Raw genomic sequence first — 27,776 nt, 5'->3', positions numbered from 1 at the left:
ACTTCCTGGGTGAGGCGACACCCTGCCCTGCGTCTGCTCACCCTCCATGGGCTGCACCCACTGTCTAACCAGTCCCAATGAGATGAACTGGGTACCTCAGTTGGAAATGCAGAAATCACCCGCCTTCTGCATTGGTCTCGCTGGGAGCTGCAGACCAGAGCTGTTCCTATTTGGCCATCTTGTGCTGAGTTCTCCCCCTAGCCATTTTCTTATGCTTGCTTGATCTGTTCAGATTTGCTCCCTTTTTAGGAGGCAATTTTAGTCAATAGGACATGTCTAGAAAATTAACTACTTCACTGAGAGTTAAACATTTATTACAGTACAGTTGTTTTTAGTGTTAGTTGATAGCTTATGATTTTAAAAATTCTCTGCATCTGTCATTGCTATTCCTTTCCAATACTGAATTATATGTACTTGTGCTTTTCCCCTCATTTTTCTTGATTTGCTTTGTTTTGAGTTTGTTTATTTTATTGGCATTTTCAAATATCGGAGTTATTTATTAATGCCATTATTTTTCTATCTTTTATTTTATTAATTTATGTTTTACTTCATTATTTTTTAATTCTTGCTTTCTCTATTTTGCTACTGATGATTTTTTTCTAGCTTCTAGAGTCCATTAATATTTCATTGATTTTTATTCCTTTTTTAGTAATAAACACATGTAAAGTTAGAAATTTGTAAGTGCTTAACACTTGATTAATATTATATAAGTAGAGGTTGGAAAACCAAGGCTATGGGTCAAATCCAGCCTGCTGCCTGTTTTGATAAATAAAGTTTTATTGGAACACATCTACACCCATTCTTTTATGTGTTGTGTATTGCGTATGTGTACTTCTACATAACCACAGTATGAATTGGGTAGTGTGACAGTTCTTATGGTCCACAAAGTCTAAAGTATGTACTTCCTTTACTGGAAAAGTTTGCTGACCCCTAACATAAAGCATTTCATAGTTTTTGACATATAATTTTGTGATTATTTTATTTTCTAAATCATCCATAATTAGGACTCAAAAGATATCTAGGAAGGCATTTTAATTTCCTAATGATTTGAATTTTCTTGCTTATAATTTTGTTAATTTCTAGTTTTATTGCATTTAGACAGAATATAGCCTATGTAACTTCAATTTTTTTAGATTTATTAAGATTTTCTTTTTTTCTAAACCCCCTAACATCCTTTAAAAATTTTCTTTTAAGGCCTAAAAGTATGATCACCTTTTGTAAATGTTCCAAAGATGCTGAAAAATGATGCATATTCTTAATGGAAAAAAATGGATATTTGTTGACTTAATTATTTGTTTGAACCATAATTCTTTATTTGCTTATTGTCTAAAGATTAAGAACTCAAGATGAAGCTATCATTGTGATTTTTATCCGTTTTTTCTTGTGCTTTTGTTAGCTTTAGTGGTTTATTTTGATGCTAAGTTACTTAACTTGTAAACATTCTTGGGTGCAGACACGATAGAAGCATAGGCTTGAAAAGCACCTGCTCATGAGGCTTGCTCTTTCATTGCTCTTGGGACTCCTACTGCAGCGGCTGGGTAGGCAAGCACTGGCCAGCGGGCTGGATGATGAGATCCATGTGGCCACATTTCCACTACTGCCCCTGTTGGCCTAGTCATCCAACTACAGTTGCAGAGTCATGGCAGCTGATCACACATGAAGAACGAGCCCAGCTGAGGTGATGATGACTGCCCAGTTGAGCTCAACTCCAATTGCCAACCTATAAAATACTGAGCTAAATAAATGGCTATTGTTTAAACTAATAAATTTTGGCATGGTTTGTTATAGAGCAAAAACCAACAATTTTATTGCAAGGTTTGCCTTTCATTGATATAAATGGATTCTCCTTGTCCAATTATAAATTTTTCCATGTATTCTATTTCAACCATATCATCTCTTTTGCTATTTTTTAAATTATAGTTTTCTGTGATGTCTTTGCTTATTGCTTTATTTTTTGGCCTTGAAATGTCATTTTGTTTCAGTATGCTGTGGCAAACTGTATTTTCCCCAAATGGCCAAAAAATAGCTCCTGTTCTTCATGATTTTTTTTTTACAGTAGGTCCTTGACACTTCTCCTATGAAGAAGTGGGTGTATGTTCCCTCCCCCTTAAATATGGGTGGACTCATGACAACAGCAGAAGTAAGACTATGTAATTTCAAGGTTAGGCTATAAAAGGCAATGTAGTGTCCACATGGTTTTCTTGGGATGCTTGGTCTTAGAACCTAGCGTCCATACAGCGAGGAAGCCCAAGCAGCCATATAGAACATTTTGCTCTCCATTAAACATACTGAGCTTTTTTCAGCCTCAAAGATTTTGTTGCTTCACTGGAATTTTTTTATTGTACATTTCATATGGCTTATTTCCTCAGTGGCTTAAGTTCTCTGCTTGAGAATCATGTCATTGAAAGACACTCTAAGAAACTCCATCAAAAATATTTTTCCTCCAGGCTTGTCACTCTTATCTTGTTTCACTTTTTTTTTTTTTTTTAGCAGTTATCACAAACTGATATCGTATTATTTGTTTATTTGTTTGCTTGTTGATAGATTGTCTCTCCCACCTAGCATATAAATTCCATGAGAACTGAGATTTTACCTGTGTTATCTTACTGAGACAGTTGACAGCTCTGCTGCTGTATCCCTTAATACTATTTTTTGAGAAAGAGGTTCTCAATAAATATTTGCTGAATAAGTGAATGCATTTTTATTTACTTATTGGATGACTGGATTATTCCCTCTGTGTATTTGTTTAAATCTGAGAAAATATATAGGTAATCTTTATACTTTTCCCGCATGCCTGAGAGTGTCTTTTTGTTGCTTCTAACTTCAAATTGTTTGGACTTAATATTTTTGGATCATAATTCACTCCTTCTTCCCCATAACTGGGTAACATTTCATTTTCCTCTGCCATGAGTGCTATGGGAGATAAATCTGATGCCAGCCTGATTTCACTTTTCATTTGTAGGCATCATTTTTTTCCCCAAGTAAATGGGTGTAAGACTTTGTCTTTGCCTTTGACTATAAAACTGTCAGTCACCTGAATATGTTTAACCCTTATATTTTCTATTGCTGCTGTGATCAATTATCATAAGCTTAGTGGCTTAAAACAATGCAAACTTAATTATTTTACAATTCAGGCCATTAGAGTTCAACACAGATCTTCGTGGGTTAAGGTCAAGGTCTTGGAAGGGCTGCATACCTTTCCAGAGGCTCTAGAGGAGCTGTCTCATTGCTTTTTCCAGCTTCTAGGTGCTGCTCACATTCCCTGCTTCATGGCCCCTTCCTCTACCTTCAAAGCCAGAAAAATCAGGCTGAGTTCCTCTTGCTCTCTGCGTTTCTCTGATGCTTCTCTCTGGATTTTCCTCTTCTGCCTCCCTCTTCTGCTTTCACGGACTTTTGCGATTACATTTGGCCCACCAGGATAATCCAGGTTAATTTCTCTATTTTGAAGTCAGCTGGGTAGCAACCTTAATTCCATCTGCAATGCCAATTCACCTTTACCATGCGATATAACATATTATATTTCGCACTTTGTTTTGTTCTTTCATTCAGTAGATTCCTTTATATGTAGATTTAAGGTAAGTCTTATCTCCTTATCTGATATCCTGAGTTTTATAATTTCCCACACCAATCTTCTAAATGACTTATTTGGTTCATCACAGTGTCTAATCGTCTGTTCTTAACTGTGTTGCATTTTAAATTTATTGCAAGTAATTTTAAATCTGAAACCAATATTTCTGATGTAGAATCATTTCATTTGATTAAAGAATGTATCTTTTCTTGTTTTTGAAATATGAATCAGAAATTTAAAAAAGTTTTTACTTGCCTCATGGAGCTAGTCTGTTTTGTAGGGGAAAATTTGTTTTGATTGCTTTCTAATGTTGGTTGCATTTTTATTTCTTTGCTCATGCTATTTTTTGTGGTCTATATAAAATAGCTTATTAAAATTAAGATAAATTTCTATCAAGATGATATTTGTAGGTGGTTTTAAAAACCAAATCGTACAGATGATGCTCTTCTTCTACCTCTCCCCTTTACCAGTTTCACTCCTCAGAGGAAAACACTTTAAAATTTTTATTCTGTGACTGCCTCCATGGTAGACAGAATTCTAAGATGGCCCCAGGATTTCCTCTGCATGGTGGACATGCCTGTCTAATCCCCTCTCTTTGAGTGTGAGTGGGACTTGCCAATGTGATTGGGATATCACTTTTGTGACGAAGTTACATTATATAGAAAAGGTAAAGGGATTTTGCAGAGGTAATTAAGGTTCCTAATCAGTTGACTTTAAGTTAATTGAAAGAGGTTATCCTGAGTGGGCCTGACCTAATCAGATGAGCCCTTTCAAACAGGGTCCAGAGGCTCTAGATTTGGTGTAGTGGCTCATGCCTCTAATCCCAGCTTTGGGGGACCAAGGTGGGTGGATTGCTTCAGGCCAGAAGTTCAAGACTAGCCTGGCCAACATGGTGAAACTCTGTCTCTACTAAAAATACAAAAATTAGCTGGGCGTGGTGGCACGCGCCTGTAATCCCAGCTACTTGGTGGGGCTGAGGCATTAGAATCACTTGAACCTGGGGGGCAGAGGTTGCAGTGAGCCGCGATCATGCCACTGCACTCCAGCCTGGGCAACAGAGTAAGACTCTGCCTCAAAAAAAAAAAAAAAAGAAGGTCTAGAAATAAGAGACAGGGGAAGCCAGAAATATTCAAAGCAACAGAGATCCTCTCTACCAGTCTTTAGAAAACAAAATGCCATTTTGTGGAGAGGGCCACATGATAGGGAGCGGTGGGTAGTTTTTGGGAGCTGAGGGCCTCAGTTCTACAACTGTAAAAGAACTAAATTCTGGCAACAAAAAGTGAATTTGGAAGAAGACCCCAAGTGTCAGATGGGATCACAGGCCTGGCTGACACCTTGATTTAGCCTGATGTGAACCTGAGTCAAAGACCCAGTTAACCCATGCCAAGTCCCTGACCATGGAAACTGTGAGGTAGTAAGCACATGTTGCTTTAAGCAGCTAAGTTTGTGGTATTTGTTACACAGCAGTGGGAAACAATTACACCTCCATATTTCTGAATACCATGCTTATGTTGCTATTTATGGAATTACTAATTTTAAGACATCACATATTTCCACTGTTTCTGAAGGGCGAAGAGTTAGTTCACTTACAATACTTCATCTCCTCTCCCCCTTTCTGCCCAATTAGAGCTCTAACAATGGGCTGACAAGGTTACTTGACTTTATCTTTGCCCCAAGGATGAATCTTAATTGGACTTTATAGCTCAAGACCTTCTCAGTTTTATCTTTTGCCAATTGGAGATGAGAAACAGTTCCATTTTCTAACCCTGCAAGTCCTGAAATTTATGGCCTCTCTGAACTCTCTTTGAATTCCTCTTGCAAAATGGCCATTTCTTTTATGAGCTTATTTCTTTCTTACTGCGTCTTGTCAAATGCAGCCATTAGCAAATATCCAATGTTATCCACAGTCTGTTTTCCCATTTCTTTGCTGAAACCACAAGTTTATTAGTTACACTTTCTGCCTTCTAGTTATCATAGGCAATGGTTTTTTTTCAAATGCTTCACCACTACATAAAAAGCCTTTAATATCAATTTTCTTGCCACCTGCCACTCTGCCCTATATCCTATCATGTGTTTTGTGTTTTATTAGTGTTGGCACCTCACTTCCAGTATGTCTTTCAATTGTTCAGCTTCTCTGTGGTGACAAGAAAGACCAAAATTTCCATGGCTTATGGTAATAAAGGCTGAGTTCTGCTGAGGTGGCTGTGGCCTGGCCATAGGTCTGCTCCATGGGTCTCTATTCCAGGATTCAGGCTGAAAGAGCAGCCTCTCTCTGAGTTAAATTACACGGTGGTTTTATAAAATGGCCCTTAACATTTTTCCTTAAAAAAAAAAAATCACATCACGTCCGCTCGCATTTTAATGACCAAATCAAGTCACGTGGTCAAGCTTCTCATCAATGGGTCAGGTGTGTGTGTAATCCTTCCGGTAGGGGCAGTGAGTACCTACCCTGGACACCACAGCCAGCACTAATACCCTGGGAGAAGGTATTTTGTAAGTCACACAACCAAGGGAGGATTAACTTCTATAATATAAAAAGGCAGGAAACAAATAGAAACACAGGCAAAGGACATGAGTAGGCAATTTGCAGGGGGGAAAGCCAAATGCTTGTCAGGATATGGAAAGATGCTCAATTTCATTAGCAATCAGAGACATGCCAATTAAGTCAAGATAATCAACAAACTGTCAGACATTTTGAAGTTGGAAAACATCAGCACTGACTTGAATGTGGGGAACTCTTTGTGTCCTGCTGTCGAGAGGTGTGGGTGAGGGCAACTATTCTGGAAAGTAATTTAGGAGGAAAAAGGAAGATGGCATAGACAGTGAAATGACGGAGGTGTCCTGGATTTGAAAGATCTCGCTTTCTGGGATGATTTTCACATCATCTTTCCAGTGGCACTCCTCCCTCCTCATTCAGAACTTGGGTGGAGTTCCATTCACTAGGTCGCTGGACCACAGGGCAAGACCTTGTCTGGTTGCTCTCCACTGTGTCCTCTGCACCTGATACTGTGCTAAGCACAGGGGGACACTCAGCATTTGTTTGGTGAATGCATATTTTAAAAATACATTTGAAGCAGAGTGCCATGCCTCTTTTAGGACACTAAAGTATGGATTTTCCATTGTACAGTTGTATTGTCTGAGTACTTATTTGAGATCCCCTTTATCATCTGATAAAAACTTTCATCATTTAGTTTAATCTGTACTTCTGCACAGTGACTCATACAAGGGCAGAAAGATATCAAACTGCTCAGGTCCCACCTATTGATCATAACTTACCAGAAGAGAAATGTATTTTGGGGAGCTTTCTATTTGAGGTGGAAGGGATCTTTGACAGCACAAAGTCCGCCAGGTAGCCTTAAGCAATAGTTTGAAATAGTTGAATGCTTTTTAGGAATGTTGTTCTTTCTGAGCTGATAGGGAGCTTTCAGATTACTTGTTAGTGATCTGACACCTTGTTACTTTGAGCCATGGGCAAATTGCGTGAACATCCTCTTCTGAAAGTCTCAAGGCCAGCCTTGGAAAACAGGAGTTAAGTAATTTTAACATTATCTTAAAATGTAACACTAAGTATGCCAGGCCCATGATCCGGCATTTGCTTGCTGGATTTGGGAGTCAGTCTTCTCCCTGTGGGAGCAGCGCTGATGTCTAGAGTAGCTGCTGTTTCCAAGTAGTCCGGGATGTTCCACTGATTCCATCTCCTCTGAATTCTCAGAGCACTGTGTGCGTCCCAGGGTCCCCTAACCAGGTGTGCATCACGGTCACTAGCCAGCTCCTGCAGATCCTGATGTATGAGGTTTGGTGCACTTGGGCTTCAGTATATGTATATACACACACACACACACATATATATTACATACATATATTTCATGTATATATATCTCATATATATATATGTATAAAAAATACACATTTAACAAGCCTCCTAAGTGATTCTCAATTGCACAGGAAATTGAGAACAACTGAGGTATAATTATATTGCGTTGTGTTATTCTTAGCTATTGTTTCTTGTGCTTTAGTAATAAATTTTACACCAGTTTTATAATCTTCTGAGGCAGATAGTATATCTTGATTTTCTTTGTATTCCTCCTAGCCTTTGTGATGGGCCTGTAACAGGCACTCAGCAGATGCCTGTGAACTGATAATTAAAAAGTCTTAAAAGCACTTAGAGTATTTTCCTTTACTGGAAGAAATTCTGCCTTTCTTGTGGGTCCTGGGTCTTTGTTCCTTTGTCAACTGTTCCTTTTGATTCCTTTTTTGCTACTTCAGGGTTCATGTTCATAGTCTCCATATTATCTAATGACACCCACAGGTACCAATGGACTTTCACAGGTATTGCTTGGCTTATTTTAGGTGGGCTTGCATATTACCTCTTGGGGTAATAAGTATTTGGCCCCATAGCCAAGGATCTAGGACAGAGATCATCTCTTTTTCAAGCTGTCTATTGACCACAGCTCCACCCCTGTATCCTGGAGACAGGCCGAGTTAGGAGAAGAGGTAATAAGCTGTGCCAGTTCTGGTTGGATATTCCGTTTCTCCCATGCTTCAGTTGGGAGCAGGTCAGGCTGTGGTCAGTAACTGTGGTAGGATATGCTGCTCCTTCCCACAACAACCTTGGTGGTTTCTATGCTGGTGGCTGTGCCTTGGGTGCCAGTTTTCCTTCAGGTGTCCCTCGCTAGTCAGGGCATGGACCCCTACAATTTACCAATGAAGGGCACACCATTTACGCCAGGACAGCCATTAGCTTTCCCTTACCTGTCTCCAAATTGGGTGCCAGGGAAGGTAGCATTCCGGGCATGTTCTTAGCCCACCCTGAAGGAAGGCAACTTTACTCTGCTAACTATGGTTACATTTATCCCAGCACAAAGCAAGAAGAAGCATACATTTAAGTAGCCTTGGGAAAGGGTTTGTTTACTAAGCTACCCAATATTCAATAAGCCATCTAAGTGACAATTAGTAGAATAAACAGTTTCTCTGGCATAAAGTTAATTTTGCTGTGACCTTTTGTAATAATGATATGCCATATGTTTGAGTCCCCTCCCAGATTAAGTCATGACTGGAGAATATCCGATGAGGGTACAGGAAGCAGGTGGATCCAGGAGGAGGAGGACTGTCTGGCCCTAGATTCTGCAGAACATGAAGCCAAGGGAGATGTTAAAAAATTTCTTTTTTTTTGTTGGGAAAGAGATGGGGTGGGTTAGAAGAATGAGTAAAGCATGCTGTCTACCAGAATCTAAAGGGACTGAGCAGAAAGGCAGAATGTATTTATAAGGCATCATATAGAAATTGAGCCTCCAAGGAAGTTAATTTCAGAATGGAGGGTCCACCTGGAAAGACCGCTCAAGATGCAGAAATAGGGCATATGGGTTACAGAGCATGTGGTCTTCCTTATGGCTGGGAGGCAGATTTGCAGTCTTTCCAGTGTATGTATATATATATATATATATATATATATATGTATATATATGTGTGTGTGTATATATATGTGTGTGTGTATATATATGTGTGTGTATATATATATGTGTGTGTATATATATATATATATATATATATATATATATATTTGCAGTTGATCTTCCCAACACGCTAGTAAGATAGTTGGAGTGGGTGGTATTGTCCTGTGCAACTTAGGTTTTGTTGTATAACAATCCATCCTGAGTTATTTATTTTCATGGATGGCTTAGCTGGGTGGCTCTACTGATCTCTGCTGCATTTGCTGATGTGGAATGAGAGTTGACTGGATTTGGCTGGAGAGTCTCAGCTGGGAGACTCATCTTTGCTCTACCTGTCTCTCTTCCTTCTCAGGGCTCAGGGAGCTGGACCAGGATTGTCTTTCCCATGGCAATGGCAGAGGCTTAAGGAAGTAAGTAGAAACCTGCAAGGACTCAGCCTAGGCTGAGAACTGGAGCATTGTTTCTGTTGTATTCTATTGACCGAAATCACGTGGCTGATCCTAGGGTCAGAGTCGGGGGCATTACTAAGTTACTTGTTAAAGGGTGAGCATATAAGAGGGGTAAAGAATTGGGTCATCGTTGCATCAACTTTAGCACCTTATTTCACAAGTACAGAAACAAAGCTTAGAAATGCAGTGACTTTCTCAGGATGTACAGCTCCTCGGTGGCCACGCTGGGAGAATAACCCATGTCACCATCTATCTAACGTGTTATTTCCCATTACAAATATGATCCATATGTGAACAGTGGGTTAGTTGTAGTTCTGTTACAGTGCCTGGTGGTGTCTGGTGAGCATTTTGAATAAATTCTCTGGAAAATAGATTCGATTAAAAAAAAAAACCTCGGCTGTCAAAATCTGATTTCTTGGTTGAATAAAATGGCTTTCTTATTCAGATCCTTTGGGTCTAATTTTATTTTACATGAATTTACTTAAAAAATTGATTACCCCTTCCATTTGGTGCTGTGGGTGGTATAATTGGAAGTTTAGAAAAGACAGAAATGGCTTTAAATGTTTCACGTACCCACCTAAAATTTGCAGAAGGATAAAAAATATAGGAGACGTTAGGTAAAAGAGTTTGCATTAGACTCTTTTTTTAGGTTTAACTATCTTGAGTCTTTCTAACGTCAATGCCCAGTGGGCCTTTTTATCAGTTTATGTTAGAAAACAATCTCAAAGGACTCCGTCCGCTTGTCATCCTTCTCCCTTTTACAATTGGCAGCACACATGGCTCTGGGAGAACTTGGAGGCTATGCGCTATTGTTGCCATATGCCAATCAAGATGAATCCCGCTTGTCTCTCTCTGGCTCTTGCTGTCAGTGATGGAGATATCAATATGTTCGAGTTTCAGTTTGTTGTCAAATGTTTTTCACTCGCTCAAAACCTATTAGCATCTCCACTCTGGAGGAACGCCTTTGGAGACTTGGGCCAAATGGTTGGCAGCAAAACATTCTGAGCACCCGGGATGTAACCTGGACCAAGCATTCCATGTTTACGGCTCAAGGATATAAGAAATGCATCTGGAAATTTTGGCTTAAATGTGAACCTTAACCTCACTGGGAATGGACCAGGCTGGGGGAAATGACTGGAGATGAGGACGTCTGTAGCCCTTGGGTGTTGTGGGTTGAGGCGGCTAGGAAAGGATGGCTCCTTGGCAAAGCGTCAAGACAAGGCTGTTGGCTTCTGGACTTTATGCCTCCATGGTGCACAGGCAAATGGATTCTTTCAGTGGTCAAAGCTCTAGTACCAACAATGGTCAATCATTTGCTGGCATCAGGGGCCTGTGATTCCACTTGTCCCTTTCCACATGGTCCTTTATAGTCCACTGCTGCTCTAGTGCTATCTGGCTGTAAATGCCATGGCTGTAAATGCGGAGGAGTGGGGGCGGGGCAGTGTTTTGCACAAGCTTGCGTTTGCAGTTGAATTCTAAGATTTCCCTTCTCCTGTCCTCACTCCTTATTTTCCATGCTGACTGTCCCATCTCCTGACTGGAAGCTTGTGGTCTGGCGTCTGTTCTTTCCCTTGGGCTTAATGCTCTGCTTTTTTTCCCCACCATGACCTCACCACCTCCTGACCATGACTTGGACTCTTCATCCCCACCTCTGCTGCCTGTGGCTACCTTGAATACTCACCCCCACCTAGACCAGTGGGGGACCCTCCCAATTTCAGGAAGATATTTTCACTGAACCCTAATGTGCTCAGGCCTGGTGAGGGGGAACTGGACATCTCTGGTCTTTCTGGTGTCCACATAGGGTTTTCTTCTTACTCTTGAGACATCTGCACTGGCAGAGGCCATCTTTCCTACCTCTCAGAACCCTCCCTGGCATTTTTGTTTTCTACATACACCCTGTTGCCTATACCCATGGTCTCCCAAACATCTGTTTCATAGAACTGATCACATGGCATTGTGATTATCTATCTTTACCACTAGATGCAAACTCCTTCAAGTCTTTGATTATAGCTTAATCACAATAGCATCAATTTCTGAATGCTCTTAATGGACTCTGAAGGTTAATTTTGTGTGTCAACTTGACTGGGCCATGGTACCCAGACATATGATCAAATAAGTCTGGATGTTGCGGTAAAGCTGTTTTTGGATGCGATTAACATTTAAATCAGCAGGCCTAGATTAAAGCAGATTGCCCTCCATAATGTGGATGAGCTTCATCCAATCAGCTGAAGATCTTGAGAAAAGACAGACCTCCCAGAGGAAGAGGGAATCTGTCACCAGACTGCCTTCAGACTCAAGCTGCAAGATCAGCTCTTTCCTGGGTCTCCAGCCTCCCACCCTATCCTGCAGATGTTGGACTAGCCAGCTCCCACAATTGCATTATCCAGTTCCTTAAAATAAATCTCTCTCTGTATATATATTTATACACATAGTCTATTGGTTCTGTTTCTCTGCAAACCCTGACTAATATATGGTCAAATCACTATACTAAAAGCAATACATATTATCTCAGTTAACCCTTGGGTGACAGTCTCCTAAAGAGTGTATCATTATTCTCACCTGATAAGTGGATAAACTGAGTCATAGAACAGGTAAAGAACTTGCCCAAGGTCGCATAGCTGGTAAGTGGCAGAAATGGGACTTATACTGGACATGATTCCTGCTAAAGCCAGTGATCTTAACCCATGACTCCTCCTCCTTGGCATCTCCATGGCTGGTCCAGCACCTGGGTCTAATATTAATAGCAGGCTGGTAAATATACAAGTGAGTGAATAAAGTCACAGACTTCCTTCTATTTTATTACTTCTTCATCTTATGGAAAATAACTTAAACATTGTACAGGGAGTATATAAGAGCTAAGACTTTTATAGCATATGCAAATCTATAAAATATTGATCCCAAAATGTTATGTCTTCATTGAGGTAAAGTGATAAAAATCGACCTGGAGGAGTCTTATAACTCAGTTGAGATTTGTTGGACAGTAGCTTTGTGACTGTTTTTAGGATCTTATGGGGGACTTTACTTGCATCTTCCATCTCAACTCTGGTGGATATGGTGGACTGGAACTCAATGTGAATTCCAGCTTTTTTCCATTACAGAATGAGCTTTCCTGTACCGCAGAGTCTGGAGGCAAACCGTCACATTGCCAGTCTCCCTTGCAACTCTGGTTATGAACGTGAATTGGGTTCCAGCCTTCAGAGGCGGCTTGCTGAGATTTGGAAGTGCAGGTTCAGAGGGACACTCATTCTTGTGCTTTGGCTGTTGCTGCTGTCAAGTAGGGTCATGGAGATGACAGGGTTTAGCTGCTGGATGGTGCAGACTTCACAGCAGTGTTGGCAGCCGGTGCAGTGTTTGGGCATTGCTCATCTGAAGGCAGAGGAGCTCAGCATTGTGATTTCTGTCCCCAGCTTGGAGCAGGAGAAGCCAATATTCCCTGTGGCGAGTTGTACTAGGGCTGCACTTTTAACTCCTGTATTTCTAACTGGCCTCTGAGGGTCAGTTTGGCCCCTGGTTCCGGGAGTTATTCCTGGAGGCCCAGCTCACTCTTCCAACTGTTCTGACAATTTTATAGGTACTTAGTTCCCTGCGTTGTCTTGTTCTGCTTAAAATAGCTAGAGTAGTTTCTGCTTCCTGTAAATGAGCCTTGACTGATGTCGCTGCCTTAATATCTGTAGAAATGTGGAGTTGATCCACTGGTTGGCTCATTAGTGCATTTTCTACTTCTTGCTTCTATAATACATAGGCTCAGGTTTGTCCGTGGTCATTTTCCATGCTCATTGGAGAGAGCTGGGAAAGGGAGGAAACCCTCCAAGAGAAAGTTTACCAAAGTGAATTCCTGAATTTGGAACAACCACATCAAAGAGAACGACAAAGATGGTGCCAGGTCCTTTCTTGGGGATGTGTTCTCTGACTTTCATGGTTATTGCTTACTTCCATCTTGAAACCTTATTTTCTATCGTCCTTTATTTCTGAATGTCTGCATATTTTCTTTTAAGTCTGCTGATCTGGAGCTTTCTGCTATGTAAATATTTCTATGTAAGCCCCTCATTGCTGATTTCTGAGTCCAGGAAACTTGTCCCTATGCCAAAATGATGGATTTCTGTTTTGTGCCATTTAATTCCAGGACAGTGTAGGTATGATTTTACCAATTTTGTCACTTGTCAATTAATAAGGAGCAGAAAAGTCAATTTGAGGATAAATAAGAGTGTCATGGGATTTGCTCAAAACTATGAAATTTTAGTTCCAAAAGGGACCTTGGGTTTTCATGTGGAATTTTTGTCCTCAGTTTATTTTTTTATTTTATTTTATTTATTTATTTTCAGAGACAGGGTCTTGCTCTGTTACCTGGCTGGAGTGCAGTGGCACATCATGGATCACTGTAGCTTCAACTCTTTGGTTTAAGTGATCCTCCTGCCTCAACTTCCCGAGTGGTTGGGACCACAGGCATGCACCACCATGTCCAGCTAATTTTTTAAAAATAATTATTTTTTGTAGAGATGCAGTCTCCCTATGTTGCCCAGGCTGGTCTTGAACTCCTGGGCTCAGGTGATCCTCCTGCCTTGGCCTCCCAAAGTGCTGGGATTACAGGCATGAGCCATTGCGCCTGGCCCTTTTTCCCCATTTTAAACATGAGTAAACTGAGGGCCAGGGAGATGTATAGGAAAATGTTCTCAAGCTCACAGGGTGACTGTGGCAGAAACAGGCTCAGAGCAGAGTCACGACTTTGGGAGGTGTTCTTTCTGCATGGCTGAACTCACAGAAAAGGCTTTGTTGAACTTACTGACTTATTGTAGATTTGAGAATATGCACACGATGAAGGTAAACTGTGTTTTTTTTTCCCGTTTTTACTGTGTGCACATTTATTTATCAAGATGATTTTCTAAATACAAATGTATTTTTCTAATGATAGGAAATGGCATGTTTGGATTGTTTTTAAGGACTACTGCAATGCTAAATCACCTTTAGTATATGAACACTTGCTAAATATTTAATATAAATAATTAATTTTTAACCATTGATTTTTTTGGCTGATATTAATTATCATCATAATTTATTTAAAGAGCACAAGAGACATCTAAGATAGTTTAAGGGAAGTCAAATGTCATGCTACAGGGTCAAGGGCAAATTGGCTCCAGTTCCTTTGGTTATGTCCTGAATGTGCCAGGCGGTGAAACTGAGTTACCGGGAGGAAGCAGCATTCCAAGCGAGTGACCACTGAGGCATGGGCAGCTTGCTATGGGTTCAGCTGACTTTGTTGAATTTTTAGAAAATGAGAGTTTGATGAATTCCAGATGAAGAGATTATTCACTCTGCAATGTTTTAAATCCTCTTTACGAAGCACACAGAACAGCACTGTATGCGATCAAGAATTCAGTAGCAGCTTGTGATAAGGCTGTTTTCCAATGTTGAGATGTTAAGGATATTTGGACAGAAAGGATAGACTTAGGCTGGAGAGTCAGAATTTCACCTACAACGTGGCCATCTTGGTGTCCCCTCCTTTCGACAGAGGGCCACACGTGCCAATCCTGTTTGCTACAATCAATCCTGCATGGGGTGTTACAGGGGATACCAAAAGGACAGAGCCCTGTTTTCAAGGAGGATTTCCTCCTTTTGGGGTGACAAGACTACTTGTACATGGCCCTGGCAAAGAAAAACCATGTGATAACAGATGGTGATGACTGCGAGGGGCAGTGAAGAGGGTCAGAGAAGGGAGGGGGGCCAGTGAGGGCCAATGGGTCCCACATCTCATGGCTCGCCATCTGGAAATACTTCTGATTGTCACAACTTGCAGGGAGGCTTGTGCTGCTGGTATTTAAGGATGCTGTGAAACGTCCTGCAATGCACAGGACAGCCTTCCAAAACAAACAATTGTCCTGCTCAAAATACTGATAGTGCTAGGCTGGAGAGACCCTCATGTGGGCTGAAGTAATGGGTCGGGCTTTATGGAGGAGGTGAGGTTTAATTTCCCTTTTCATTCATTCCTTCTTATATTTGTTCAATATTTATTTAGTGCCTACTCTTACCCAGTGTCTGTTTTGTCCTGGAAATATAGTAGGGAATGAATCAAAGTAGCTCTGTGGCCAAAGTAGTTCTTAAGGTTTAGCGGGAAAAAAAATACAATTCAGGAAAAAAATTAAGGTATGATGATTATGTTGATGGGGGAGCAAAGGTGCCAAGGGAACCCACCGCAGGAAGACCCATCTCAGCCATGAGGTCAGGAAAATTCTCCCAAAGTGAAATATTTCTTCAACCACAACTGGAGGGGTAGCGGGAGCTGGTCCCATGGGTGCACCTGAATGAGTGGGTGTCAGGAGAGGGGGCGCAGAGATAGCGGCATTGTTTGAGGCAGATGGAGCAGCTTGTGTAAAATTTGGAGAGAGAGAGAGGGTAGTGGGGCATGGTCCTGCCCATCAGAGATGCCACGAGAAGAGCAGAGAGATGGGGCTACAGAAGTAGACAGGCCCCTCCACTGGGAGTGCCTGAGTTAGTTAAGAGTTCAGATTTCATCCTAAAGACCCTAAAAAATATTGAAGACTTTAAAAGTCTTAAAGCAGTGGAGTGGCAGATCAGATTTAAGTTCTGGGAAGTTCAGTCCAGCTGCAGTGTTGAGGTGAGATTGGAGGAGAACGAACTAGGGCACGGAGGTCATCGAGGCTGATGGGCTGGGAGGGGCAAGAGAGGCCTTAGGAGCAGCGTGGTGAGGATGGGAGTGGCCAAAGCAAACCCATATGCTGAAGAAGCAGAATGCAGGGCACTTACTTGAAGTGAAATAGGAGGGAGGTGGCAAGGAAGATGTTCACATTTTTGCCTGAGCAAGCCAAACATTTTGGGTACCATTTCCAGGGTGTACTAGACAGGGTGCTCTCTTCTTCAGTAACAGCTGGAATAACATGAATAATTTTGCAGAATGATGTCGAGTTCCATTTTGGACTCATAGAGTTTGAGCTTCCTGAGGGACATTCACTCAGATTTGTTGACTGACCCCAAGAGATGATCCTCTGAGAGTCACAGTTGATAAGGCTGTGTAGGGGAGACAGAAGAGAAGAGCTCTGAGAAACAAAACGTTCAAGGACAGGTTTGCAGGAGGAGCTCCCAGAGGAGGGGCTGAAGTGGCAGAAGCCAAACCAGAGGAAGGTGGCATCTGAGAAAATAAGAGTAACTTGGAGAAAGAGGGAGTGAGATGCACTGTCCTACTGCTGGCTGTTGTTCAGGATAATGACTCCAAACCTTCCATGCCTGTGAGGACATGAAGGTCCCTGGTGATCTTGAATGAGCAGTCCAAATGGAACATTGGATGTGGAAGCCAGGCTGGAGGGGATCAAGGAGAAGAGGGGAGCAGAGGGTGTGTGTGGAAATGAGTGCTAAAGCAGCTGTAGCCAGAGGTCTGTTCAAGCCACTTAACAGCTGGTATAGCAATGGGCACGTGCCCAGTGGAATGGCTGCAGGCAGGGAGGGCTGATATCAGATCTGGCTATAGCTCTGATGGACATATTTTCCAAAATAAAAGAGGACAGCTTTAAAAAAAATTTTTAAAAACATGTAGTGTAGGGGGAAAAAATATAGAAACTCTGGGACATGTGTTTATCAAGGAATAGCCCATCCCTGGTGGTTCATTTGGCGCAGTATATGCAGGCAAGAGGGACCAAGATAATGTCAAGGTCATTGAAGGGTGAGCTCAAGTCAGGTGTCTTAATAGTCACACCACTGACATGCTGGTATTTATACCTGTAATGTAATTTGTAGCACTTCTGCCAGAATTTATTAGCTAACAGAAGTAAATGCACTGGAAAGATGAATCTTTCTATACATTTTAGATAGTGTATACATTTTACCTAGCAAGGCACTTCCGTTAGCAAAAAAAAAAAAGCCTTTTTCAACAAGATGACTGTCACAAAGAAAAATTGTAGACAGTCAAATGATTTATTTCCCCATCCATGTTTGAGTTTATTCATGGGGAAATTCACCTTGTGAACTAATAATTTTCTGGGCTAAGAAAAATCAGCAGGTATTTTTCTTTTTAGGAAATGCTTCTTTTGTATTTTTAATTTTTTTTTTAGAGCAGGGCTTTCTTAGGCTTAAAAAATCATCTAAGTCTATGGCTTTGATGTCAAGGAAAAGGCTTTTTTCAATTGCTTTAACCTTTTTGAAAAAGTGACCTATAGAGATAAATGTTCTCATGCTGAGAATCAGGACTGTCTTTAATATGTATAGTAATATAGGCAGAACAGGAAAGAGACCACTTTCTTGAAATGGTTTAAGAAAGATTTAAGATCCTGGACTGAGGAAAGGAACATTTTTGGAAAGGTCAGGCTTAAGACCCGTACCCTAGGCAGTCAAATATAAATAAATAAACAAATAAATAAAATAAACCTCACTCTTATGGCAGGTTGTGGATGATACCAGAACACAGGGAGGACCAGGCCAGAACTATGAGCCCAGGAACTAGCTAAGAAGGAGGATTCTGGTAAATTATTATTATTTTTCTTTTGGGCCAAAAAAGGGTCAAATTCATGGAGGCCAGCGAAGGCAGTGGGGTGTGAACAGGCTCAGGAATTGGCCTTGGGGGGCAGGGCTCAGCTTGTGGGAGGTCAGAGGAGTTCGAGTAGAGCCCACATACTTGGGGGTCTCTCAATTTCTGGTTGGAGGCACAAGTAGCCCCTTCCCCTGCCTCCCTCACCTCCCATTCACCCATGGTCCTCCGGAGTCCTCCATTGGGTCCTCAGTAATGATGCTCAAGGACCTCTGCTCAGATCAGCAGGCAGCCCCTTCTTCCTGTGCCTCTGGCCACCTTGTGCTTCTTCTCTCTTCAATTGCTTCTTCCCTGCTTCCGGCCCTGTGCTCACCTCCCACAGCTTCTTGCCATCTCTCCACCACCTGCCGCCACCCCGAGGGCTTAGCAGCTCATTCCTTTTCTTGACCCTGACTTGGGCTCATACTCATTTTCTGTTCTCAATCTACCTCTTCTTGGTTTTTGTAACTCACCTGGACCTCCTGGACTCTGACATTGGTCACGAAGAATTTCTAGAGTTTTATCATTCCTGCTCACATGCCGGGACCTTGAAATGGTATTAATTATGAAAACAGGTTTCATCCATTCCAGGTGGCATGTCTAGTCCAGAAGGAGTATCATGAATTCCCAAATGTCTCTTATCCCACAGAGAAGGAATCTCTGGCAGGTGAGGATGTGAGCAGGGAGGATTTGGGGCTCAGGGCTTTGTGATAGGTCCTGTACACACATCACATCCGGAGTGGCTTACCTCTTGGGGTAGAGACTATAACATCTTCCCGCTTACCTGTGGGTTCCCCTCTTACCTGTGGCATCCACCACATTTCCCAGGCTTCCTTACAGTCAGGATGAGCGATGGGGCTGGCCAGAGGTGTGGGCAAAAGTGATTAAGCCCAGCTCTTAAAACCATCCCGAGTGACCCTCTTGTCCTCTCTTCTCTGGCTGTGGCAACCTCACCAGACACTTGCCCCAGATGGTACATATGGCTGCAGGATGTAGGAGCACTGCTGGCCCACCGGACTTCATGAACAAAGAGACCTTTTTGCTGTTAAGCTGCTGCGCTAAGTCTGGGCTTTCTTATTGTGGCAACGAGCATCGCTGAGCTCTAACTAAGCTCATGTCTTTTGAGGTCATTTTCAGAGAATCTAAACAGAGGAAGTGCATTTTCCCCCTGATCAACTGACATGCACGTTATGCACATTCAGCTCTGCACTTCTGCTCAGGATTTAGGATTTGGAAATTTGCTCAAACGACAGAGATGTCCTCACCTGTGTCCCCACCCCATGTCATAGTCTTCTGAGCCTGTTGAACCGTTGGCACCACTGAGCACTTTACAGAGGCTGAACAGAGCAGCGGTTTCTGTTTTCCATGAGCTCTTGTTCTCAGGTTTCTGGCAGACGGTGGCCAGGGTTTCTCAGGCCAGTGTTCTTGGATGAATGCACGCTGCTGACTCTCTGGAACCCTCATTTGGTGACACATACTATTTTCATGAAATGGTACGTTTATACGCACACTTCCCAGTATAAGGAGAGCAGGTCAGGATGGAGTCAAAGACAGGTTCTTCAATATGAAGGGGCCACCCAGGGGATTTGGTTGAAACAAGCATCCTTGAAGTCCAGGAAATCCCGAAGCTGGATTTTGATGAAGACCCATGCTGCCCTTCTCCAAACCAGGGACCTGGAAATCTGAATTCAGATACTCCTACTTGCCTCTGATGGGGATTTATATTTGCTGTGGGGAGAGAAAAAGAGCTTATTTCAAGATGGCCACTTAATGTTCAGGGCAACCAGGGAGAAACAACTACTTACTTGAATCTTTTCTCATTCTGTCCACCTCCTTATGGTATGACCTTGACTATGTTCTCCTGACCTTGGTGGCTTTTGCCTGCTACTCCATGGGGGTTGCTACAGCTCTCTTTACCCTGAGAGGCTACTAAGCGGAGGAAACTTGCCTTGCATCTTCCTTTTTAAAGCTTACGGCACGGGCACACTGAAAAAGTCAACTGGTCACGTACCCAAGCCAATTTGGTCACATACACCTCTTGGTTTCTTTTTGATAGGTTCAAGAAGCAGCTAAGGAAGTTTGAAGCAGGTGAAGCCTGGCTGGTCCCTTGACTCTTTGCTCCTCAATTTTTGTGACAGCAACTCTCAAAGCAGCTTCAGCCACACACAAAACATTTATTAAAGGAACATTAATTTGCTGGCAGGCCCCAAAGTGCTCATCAACCTGTGCTGTAAGCTTAATGAAGTCCAGCTCCCTGTCTCTTAGGTGCTCAGAGTTCCGCTGAGCAGAGGGAGCCAGAAGGCAGTGCCAAGGATGTGGAAACAGATCCTGTCACCCCTAGAGCTAGCATCAGGCATACAAGATCCTCCGCGTTTAAGGACCTAAAGTCCTTATATAATAGCCTGTTAGGCTATTATATAAGGCTATATAACACATCTCCACCAAGGAAAAGGGTCTGGGCATTATTAGATTCTTCTTGCAAAGGGTAGAGAAGATTTCTTGAATATTTTGACCAATCGTTATGCTATGGTTTGAATGTTGATGTCCTCTCCCCAAAATTAACATGTTGAAACCTGATCTCCAATGCAGTAGTAGTAACAGGTGGGGCCATTGGGAGGTGATGAGGTCCTGAGGGTGGAGCTCTCATGGATGGGATGGATGCTCTCATAAAGAGGCTTGAGGGAGCTATTTGACCTTTTCTGCAGCAACAAGGCATGGATTATGCCAGACAGGCCCTCGCCAGACACTGAATCTGCCAGCATCTTGATCTTGAACTTCCCAGCCTCTAGAACTGTGAGCAATAAATTTCTGTTGTTTATAAATTACCCAGTCTAAGGTAGGTTGTTATAGTAGCTGAAATGGACTAAGAAACCATATGGTTTGAATACTTTTAGTGTCACCAATTATAGCTCATTTCTGATGTTTCTGATATCAAACCATTTTTGATATTCAACAGAGCTTTTTTAATAACAAGAGTGCTCACAGTAGCTGCCCCACATCTGGGCTCCTGAATAGAACTTCAGGGTCTACTATGGGCTCTGAATTCTCAGTGAGGACACCTGCAGCACACTGCATATGGCACCGTATATCTGGAGTATTTAAAAGTGAAGTCTAGACAAGGCAGTTAACAAAAGATGGCAAAGGGGGAGTGGAGCCTATGATTGCAGCTCCCTTTGCTGCTGTAGGTGACCTCAGTGCTAACAGCAGCAGCTGTTATGTGGGGCACATCACTGTTCCAAGTACCTTATGCTAATAAGATGCCTTTTCTGGGTTGTCTCATCTACTCCTCATAATAATCCAGTGGAGCTGTCTTCTTAGCCTCATCTTTCAGATAAGGAAACTGTGGCCCCAAAAAGTTCTAAATTTTCTCAAGGTCAATAGCTAGTGAGTGCAGAGATATTGACTTCAGTGGTCCAATGATAAGAAGCCAGTGTGGAAGGTCTTGGCATAGGAGCCTCAGTTACCCAGCTAACCAGAGACAGTCTGTCGAGGTGGCTATATGTATGTTGGATTTAGACTGTCTACAGCTGTCCAAAACTGTTGTCCAGGCTTGCCCTCCATAGCAGCCCCCGACTGGCCATCCCAGAGCTGTGACAAGGTGCTGCCTGAGCAGTGGATCTTTCTTCATGTTTGTCTGTAGAGGCCTCCCTTGCCTGCTTAGACAACAGGATTTGGTCTTGCCATGTTTTCCTGGGGGTCACTTTTATAGATCCTGAGCAAGTCTTCATTTCTTATGGGCTTTACCCTCCTTTTCTAGGCCATAGCCATTTGTACCAATGCAATTTACTAGTGAATTTGATAACCTGCAGTTCACCAAAATTTTCATGTAACTCATCATGTGCGAGACCAATATCAGCACATGTGGAGTGAACATGTTGGTGGGGACAGTGTAGCATGGGGCCTGGACACCCCAGGCCCTGGGGCCAGCTGAGTCCCACTCTGGCTTGGCCACTTCCTGGCTGTGTGACTGCTGAGCAAATTATTCCAACTCTCTGTGCTTCCATTTATTTATCTTGGAATGGGGGTAAAATAGTCGTTGCCTTACAGAGTTGTTGGAGGATTAAATGCATTAATCTGTGTGAGTATTTGCTCCCCAGCCAACTCAATTGAATGGATTTAGGGGGATATTTAAAGAGTAAGCTTCTATTCTTGAGTTCTTTTTGCTGACCCAACATGATTTGCTGGTTTAACACCACAGGCCAGTGTGGGAGATACTCCTTAAATTGCAGAGGATTTTGGGAAGGTGGATGGATGGGAAGAATCCATTGAAAGTGTCATGAAGAGATGCCTCCACAGAAAGCATGCTGCTGCCATGAATTTTCAGGCTGCTGATGGCTGACTTAGTTCTCATCATCTTTATTTGAGTTTTACCTTGCTAAGTACCATTCATCAATTTTTGAATATCTAAGTTATTTGAGGTCATTCATTCAAGGCAAAATGCTGAAAGTAAAAGGGAAATCAAGAACCCAGGGGCTTTGAAGGCTTTTCTTAACTTGCGGCCACATTCTGCCTTTAAAAGCACTGACTTGACTTTTACAAGAGCCTGTAGAATAATCTAACAGAAAATGGAAGCCAAGAGCACAGCGATTCCCTTAAATATTTCATATTGCATTCGGATGTGCATTTTTCAAAGATCATTTCCTTGACATTTTCTGGGGGTATATTTCTTGGGAAATAAAATAAATATGTTTGGTTGATGCTCATACCAATTTATTTACAGCTATAAATAAGATAGAGATGCCTCCTGTCATTTGTACTAGAAAATATAAGGATCAGAGGAATATTTTAGGAGGACAGGGCAAAGGATTAATAATACTGTTCAGAATATGCTGACGTTGCTGTTGCTTTAAGCTGTTTTAGCTGATCCTCATGTGATTTACTACTAAGAATCGAGAGAAACTGTGGTCAAAGCACAGGCCAGAGAAGAACCACAATACCCCAGACCTCACAATTCATTAGGTGAAGGTGAGTGACAGAATTGGATTTTCTAGCTTTCTAGTCTGTGCACGTCACATAACCTCTCCAAATAATCATGTCGATTATCTGGTAGCCTGATCACTCTGAGTGCTTCCCTGAGGCCAGCAATGGCCCTTAAAAGGTAAGAAATTCACTTATTTCAATTGGAGACTGATATATGTATGCAAAGCTCCCAAAAGGAATATGAGAGGAACTTACTTACTGCAATCCCCCGAGAATGAATCTATTCATGCAATGAATCTGTTGAATCATTGCATTGCTGCTGTGGGGCATATGATGGAAATGGCTTTCTGGAGAGCGTGGTTGGGGAAAGATGGATGTGCAGGTGCAAATAACAAAGCCATAGGGCAAAGTATATGACTTCAGGGCAAATGACATCAGACCCTAGAAAGTTACTGGAAGTGCAGAGAAGGAGCCCCTCCATCCAAGTCTGGATTGAACAGGAAAGGATTTGGAAAAGTTAAGGGACACAGCAGGGCACAGAGGAAGGGAATATCTGTGGCAACAGGAGAAGCAGAGGCAGGGACAAAGGAAGGCACTTTCAAATGTCAAAACAATCTAAATGTCCACCGATGGATGAATGGATACAGAAAATGTAGTATGGCTGGCTGGGGTGGCTCAGGCCTGTAATCACAGCACTTTGGGAGGCAGAGGTGGGCAGATCGCTTGAGGCCAGGAGTTCGAGACCAGCCTGGCCAACATGGAGAAACTCTGTCTCTACTAAAAATACAAAAATTAGCTGGGTGTGGTGGTGCATGCCTGTAATCCCAGCTACTTGGGAAGCTGAGGCAGGAATATCGCTTGAATCTGGGTGGCGGAGGCTGCAGGGAGCCGAGATCGCGCCACTGCACTCCAGCCTGGGTGACAGGGTGAGAGTTTGTCTCAAAAAAAGAAATGTAGTATGTATACACAACAGAATATTATCCAGTCTTTTAAAAAAGGGAAACACTGCCATGACAACATGGATGAATCTGAAGGGCATTAGGTTAAGTGCAATAAAGCAGGCACAGAAAGACAAATACTGCATGATCTCACTTACATGTGGGAGCTAAAATAGTGAAACTCATAGAAGCTGAGAGTGGAAGGGTGGTTGCAGGGGCTGGGAGGAGGGGAAATGGGGAGATGTTGCTCAAAGGGTACAAAGTTTCAATTCAGGATGAATAAGTTCTGGAGATCTAAGGTACAGCAGCGTGACTATAGTTAACAATGCTGAAATACTTGAGATTTGCTAAGAAGGCACGCGCTTAGCACGGAACAGCTTCTTAAGCATTCTCAACTCTCACACACACACTCACACACACACACCCCCCTCAAAATGGTAACTCTGTGAGTTGATTGATATGTTAGTTAGCCTGATTGTGGTGATTATTTCACAATGTGTATGTGCATCAAAACATCAAGTTGTACTCTTTCAATGTATATAGTTTTTATTTGATATACTTCAATTAAGCCAAAAAAAATCACAAAAAAAGAGATATGCTGACAGGTTCCACATCATCCGGCAGGGAGAGCTGGTGGGGGCTGGGAGGAAGAAGGGGCTGGAGGGTGGGCAGACTCAGCTTCAGCCCTTGGCTTCCAGAGGCTCAGGTGGAAAGCGATAGTTAAATAAATCAAGTCAGGTATGAAATGTCTTAGGGGAACATAGTCTTTTAAAGAACTCTTAAAATCCTTTTAAAAGTGAAGAGAGACCTTCATCATCTAGTGTAATGTAAACAGTAACTTGAAAATTCAATTATCTTCTAAGTTTAAGTCTTGTGTGTTGCTTGTTTTCTTGATTAGGCGAAGCCCAGCTCAATTTCCTGTATCTCATCACTACAATAGCACCATCCTGAAAGAGAGCAAGGTATGGGGAGGAGAGGGAGCAATATCTGTTTAGTGGAAGAAGGAGCAGTGCTACCATGTTCCTTTTTTTTTTTTTTTTAACGGAGTCTTGCTCTGTCGCCCAGGCTGGAGTGCAGTGGCACAATCTCAGCTCACTGCAAACTCCGCCTCCCGGGTTCACGCCATTCTCCTGCCTCAGCCTCCCGAGTAGCCGGGACTACAGGTGCCCGACACCACGCCCAGCTAACTTTTTGTACTTTTTTTAGTAGAGATGGGGTTTCACCGTGTTAGCCAGGATGGTCTCGATCTCCTGACCTCGTGATCTGCCTCCCTCGGCCTCCCAAAGTGCTGGGATTTACAGGCGTGAGCCACCGTGCCCGGCCACCATGTTCTTATTTTATTTCAAGTTTTGTCTTAGAACTGAAAGCAAACTTTTGTATTCTTTTCACTTTTATGTCAGTATACCTAGGATCCAAGTCACTTCAGAAATCTGGGAGATTTGCTAAGATGGCACTTAGCACTTTGGAAGCACTCATTTATTTGGAACCACTGATACGAACAAAAAAAAATTGGTGTTGGTTTGTGAGCTTGAGACTCCCAGATCACTGATAGGTGGTTTGCCAGCCACGGTTCCCTTCTCTTTCTTGCCCAAGAGATTCTTCATTTTAAAATCTGCTTCAGAATCCTTTTGAACATAGTACCCTGGGGCAGTGACTCTTGGCTGAATTTGCCGTCAGGTGGAATCAAGTTGCCTCCTGGCTTTGAGGAGTGTTTCTCTCATTTAGTGGAAGCACCCAGAAGACTTGTTCTAACACAGGTACAGGATCCCACTGTGCTGATTTAGTTGGGTTGGGGAGGAGCCTGAGAAGTGGCTATTGACGGAAATGGCTTTCTTGAGAGAATGGTTGGGAAAAGATGGATGTGCAGGTGCAGATAACGAAGCCAGAGGACTTTGGGGACCACACTCTGAGAACCTCTCCCAGACCACATAGGTCTGGGGGCTGTAGTTTGAGAACCACTGTTTTGAATTTTAACAGAACCATCAATCGATGGCAGCTCAATTTTCCCTTTTAATGAGGATCAGTGGGTGAAAAACCCATCCATTTACAATTTCCTTACATTTTCCCTCACTTCCTTGTTTTCTGTAATTTTTCCCTTTGATTCTCTAAATCAGAATGCTTTGTACACCTATGACCTCAAGTCAACAAAGTGTTATATTTCAGCATCACTCATTTTTCTTTTTATTTGGCATTCAGGCACCACAGTACCTTAGCTGAAATATAATGTTGTAGAAAAAGAAATAAGAAAAAGCAAAATATAAGAAGAGCAGGTGGGTTGACAGAGTAGACTAAAGAAAAAGAATGTGCTGGAAGTGTGGCCGGAATTGCTGGGTTCTTGGTCTCACTGACTTCAAGAATGAAGCTGTGGACCCTCGTGGTGGATGTTACAGTTCTTAAAGTCGGCGTGTCCAGAGTTTGCTCTTTCTGATGTTCGGATGCGTTTGGAGTTTCTTCCTTCTGGTGGGTTCGTGGTCTCGGTGGCTTCAAGAGTGAAGCTACAGACCTTCACAGTGAGTGTTACAGCTCCTAAGGCAGGCCGTCTGGAGTTATTCATTCCTTCCAGTGGGTTCATGGTTTCGCTGGCTGAGTGTTACAGCTCATAAAGGCAGTATGGACCCAAAAAGTGAGCACCAGGAAGATTTATTGCAGACCAAAAGAACAAAGCTTCCACACCCTGGAAGGGGATCTGAGCAGGTTGCCCTTGCTGGTTTGGGCAGCCTGCTTTTATTCCCTTAACTGGCCCCACCCATAGCCTGCTGATTGGTCCATTTTACAGAGAGCTGATTGGTCTGTTTTACAGAGAGCTGATTGGTCTGTTTTGACAGGGTGCTGATTGGTGCATTTACAATCCTGGAGCTAGACACAAAAGTTCTCCAAGTCCCCACTAGATTAGCCAGACACAGAGCACTGATTGGTGCATTTACAAACCTTGAGCTAGATACAGAGTGCTGATTGGTGTATTTACAATCTCTTAGCTAGACATAAAGATTCTCCAAGTCCCCACCAGACTCAGAGCCCAGCTGGCTTCACCCAGTGGGTCCCGCACCAGGGTTACAGCCGGGTCGCAGGTGGAGCTGCCTGCCAGTCCTGGGCCTTGTGCCTGCACTCCTCAGCCCTTGGACGGTCTATGGGACCGGGCACTGTGCAGCAGGGGGCAGTGCTCGTAGGGGAGGCTGGGGCCGCACAGGAGCCCACCGCGTTGTGGTGGGGCAGGGAGGGGAGGCTCAGGCATGGAGGGCTGCAGGTCCGGAGCCCTGACCCCAGAGGAGGCAGCTAATGCCCAGCGAGAAATCGAGCGCAGCGCCGGTGGGCCGGCACTGTTGGGGAACCCAGTGCACCCTCTGCAGCTGCTGGCCCGGGTGCTAAGCCCCTCACTGCCCCGGGCTGGCGGGGCCAGTGGGCGGCTCTGAGTGGGGGCCTGTGGGGTCCCCGGAGCCTATGCCCACCCAGAACTCACGCTGGCCCACAAGCGCCCTGCGCAGCCACGGTTCCCGCCCGCACCTCTCCCTCCGCACCTCCCCTCAAGCTGAGGGAGCCGGCTCCAGCCTCGGCCAGCCCAGAAAGGGGCTCCCACAGTGCAGCGGTGGGCTGAAGGGCTCCTCAAGCGCGGCCAGAGTGAGCGCCGAGGCCAAGGAGGGGCCCAGAGCGAGCGAGGGCTGTGGGGGCTGCCAGCACGCTGTCACCTCTCAGAAGTTTAAGAAGAGTCTGGTTCACATGAGGCCAAAGGTTAGTACTGATGACAACCTGGCTGGTTATTGGGAATTCACATAATGTTTACAAAGTAACACACATTGGAGGCTTAAGCAACAGAAAATTATTGTTTCACGGTTCTGGAGGCTGGAGGTTCAAGGCCAGGGTGTCAGAAGGTTTTCTTCCTTCTGAGGACTGGGGGGAGACTGTCCCAGGCCTCCGTAGCTTCTGGAGGTTCCTTGGCTGTTTTTG

This window comes from Pongo abelii, chromosome 4 (genome assembly GCF_028885655.2).
Source record: "Pongo abelii isolate AG06213 chromosome 4, NHGRI_mPonAbe1-v2.0_pri, whole genome shotgun sequence".
Taxonomy (NCBI): Eukaryota; Metazoa; Chordata; class Mammalia; order Primates; family Hominidae; genus Pongo; species Pongo abelii.
This window is presented reverse-complemented; position numbering follows the sequence as displayed.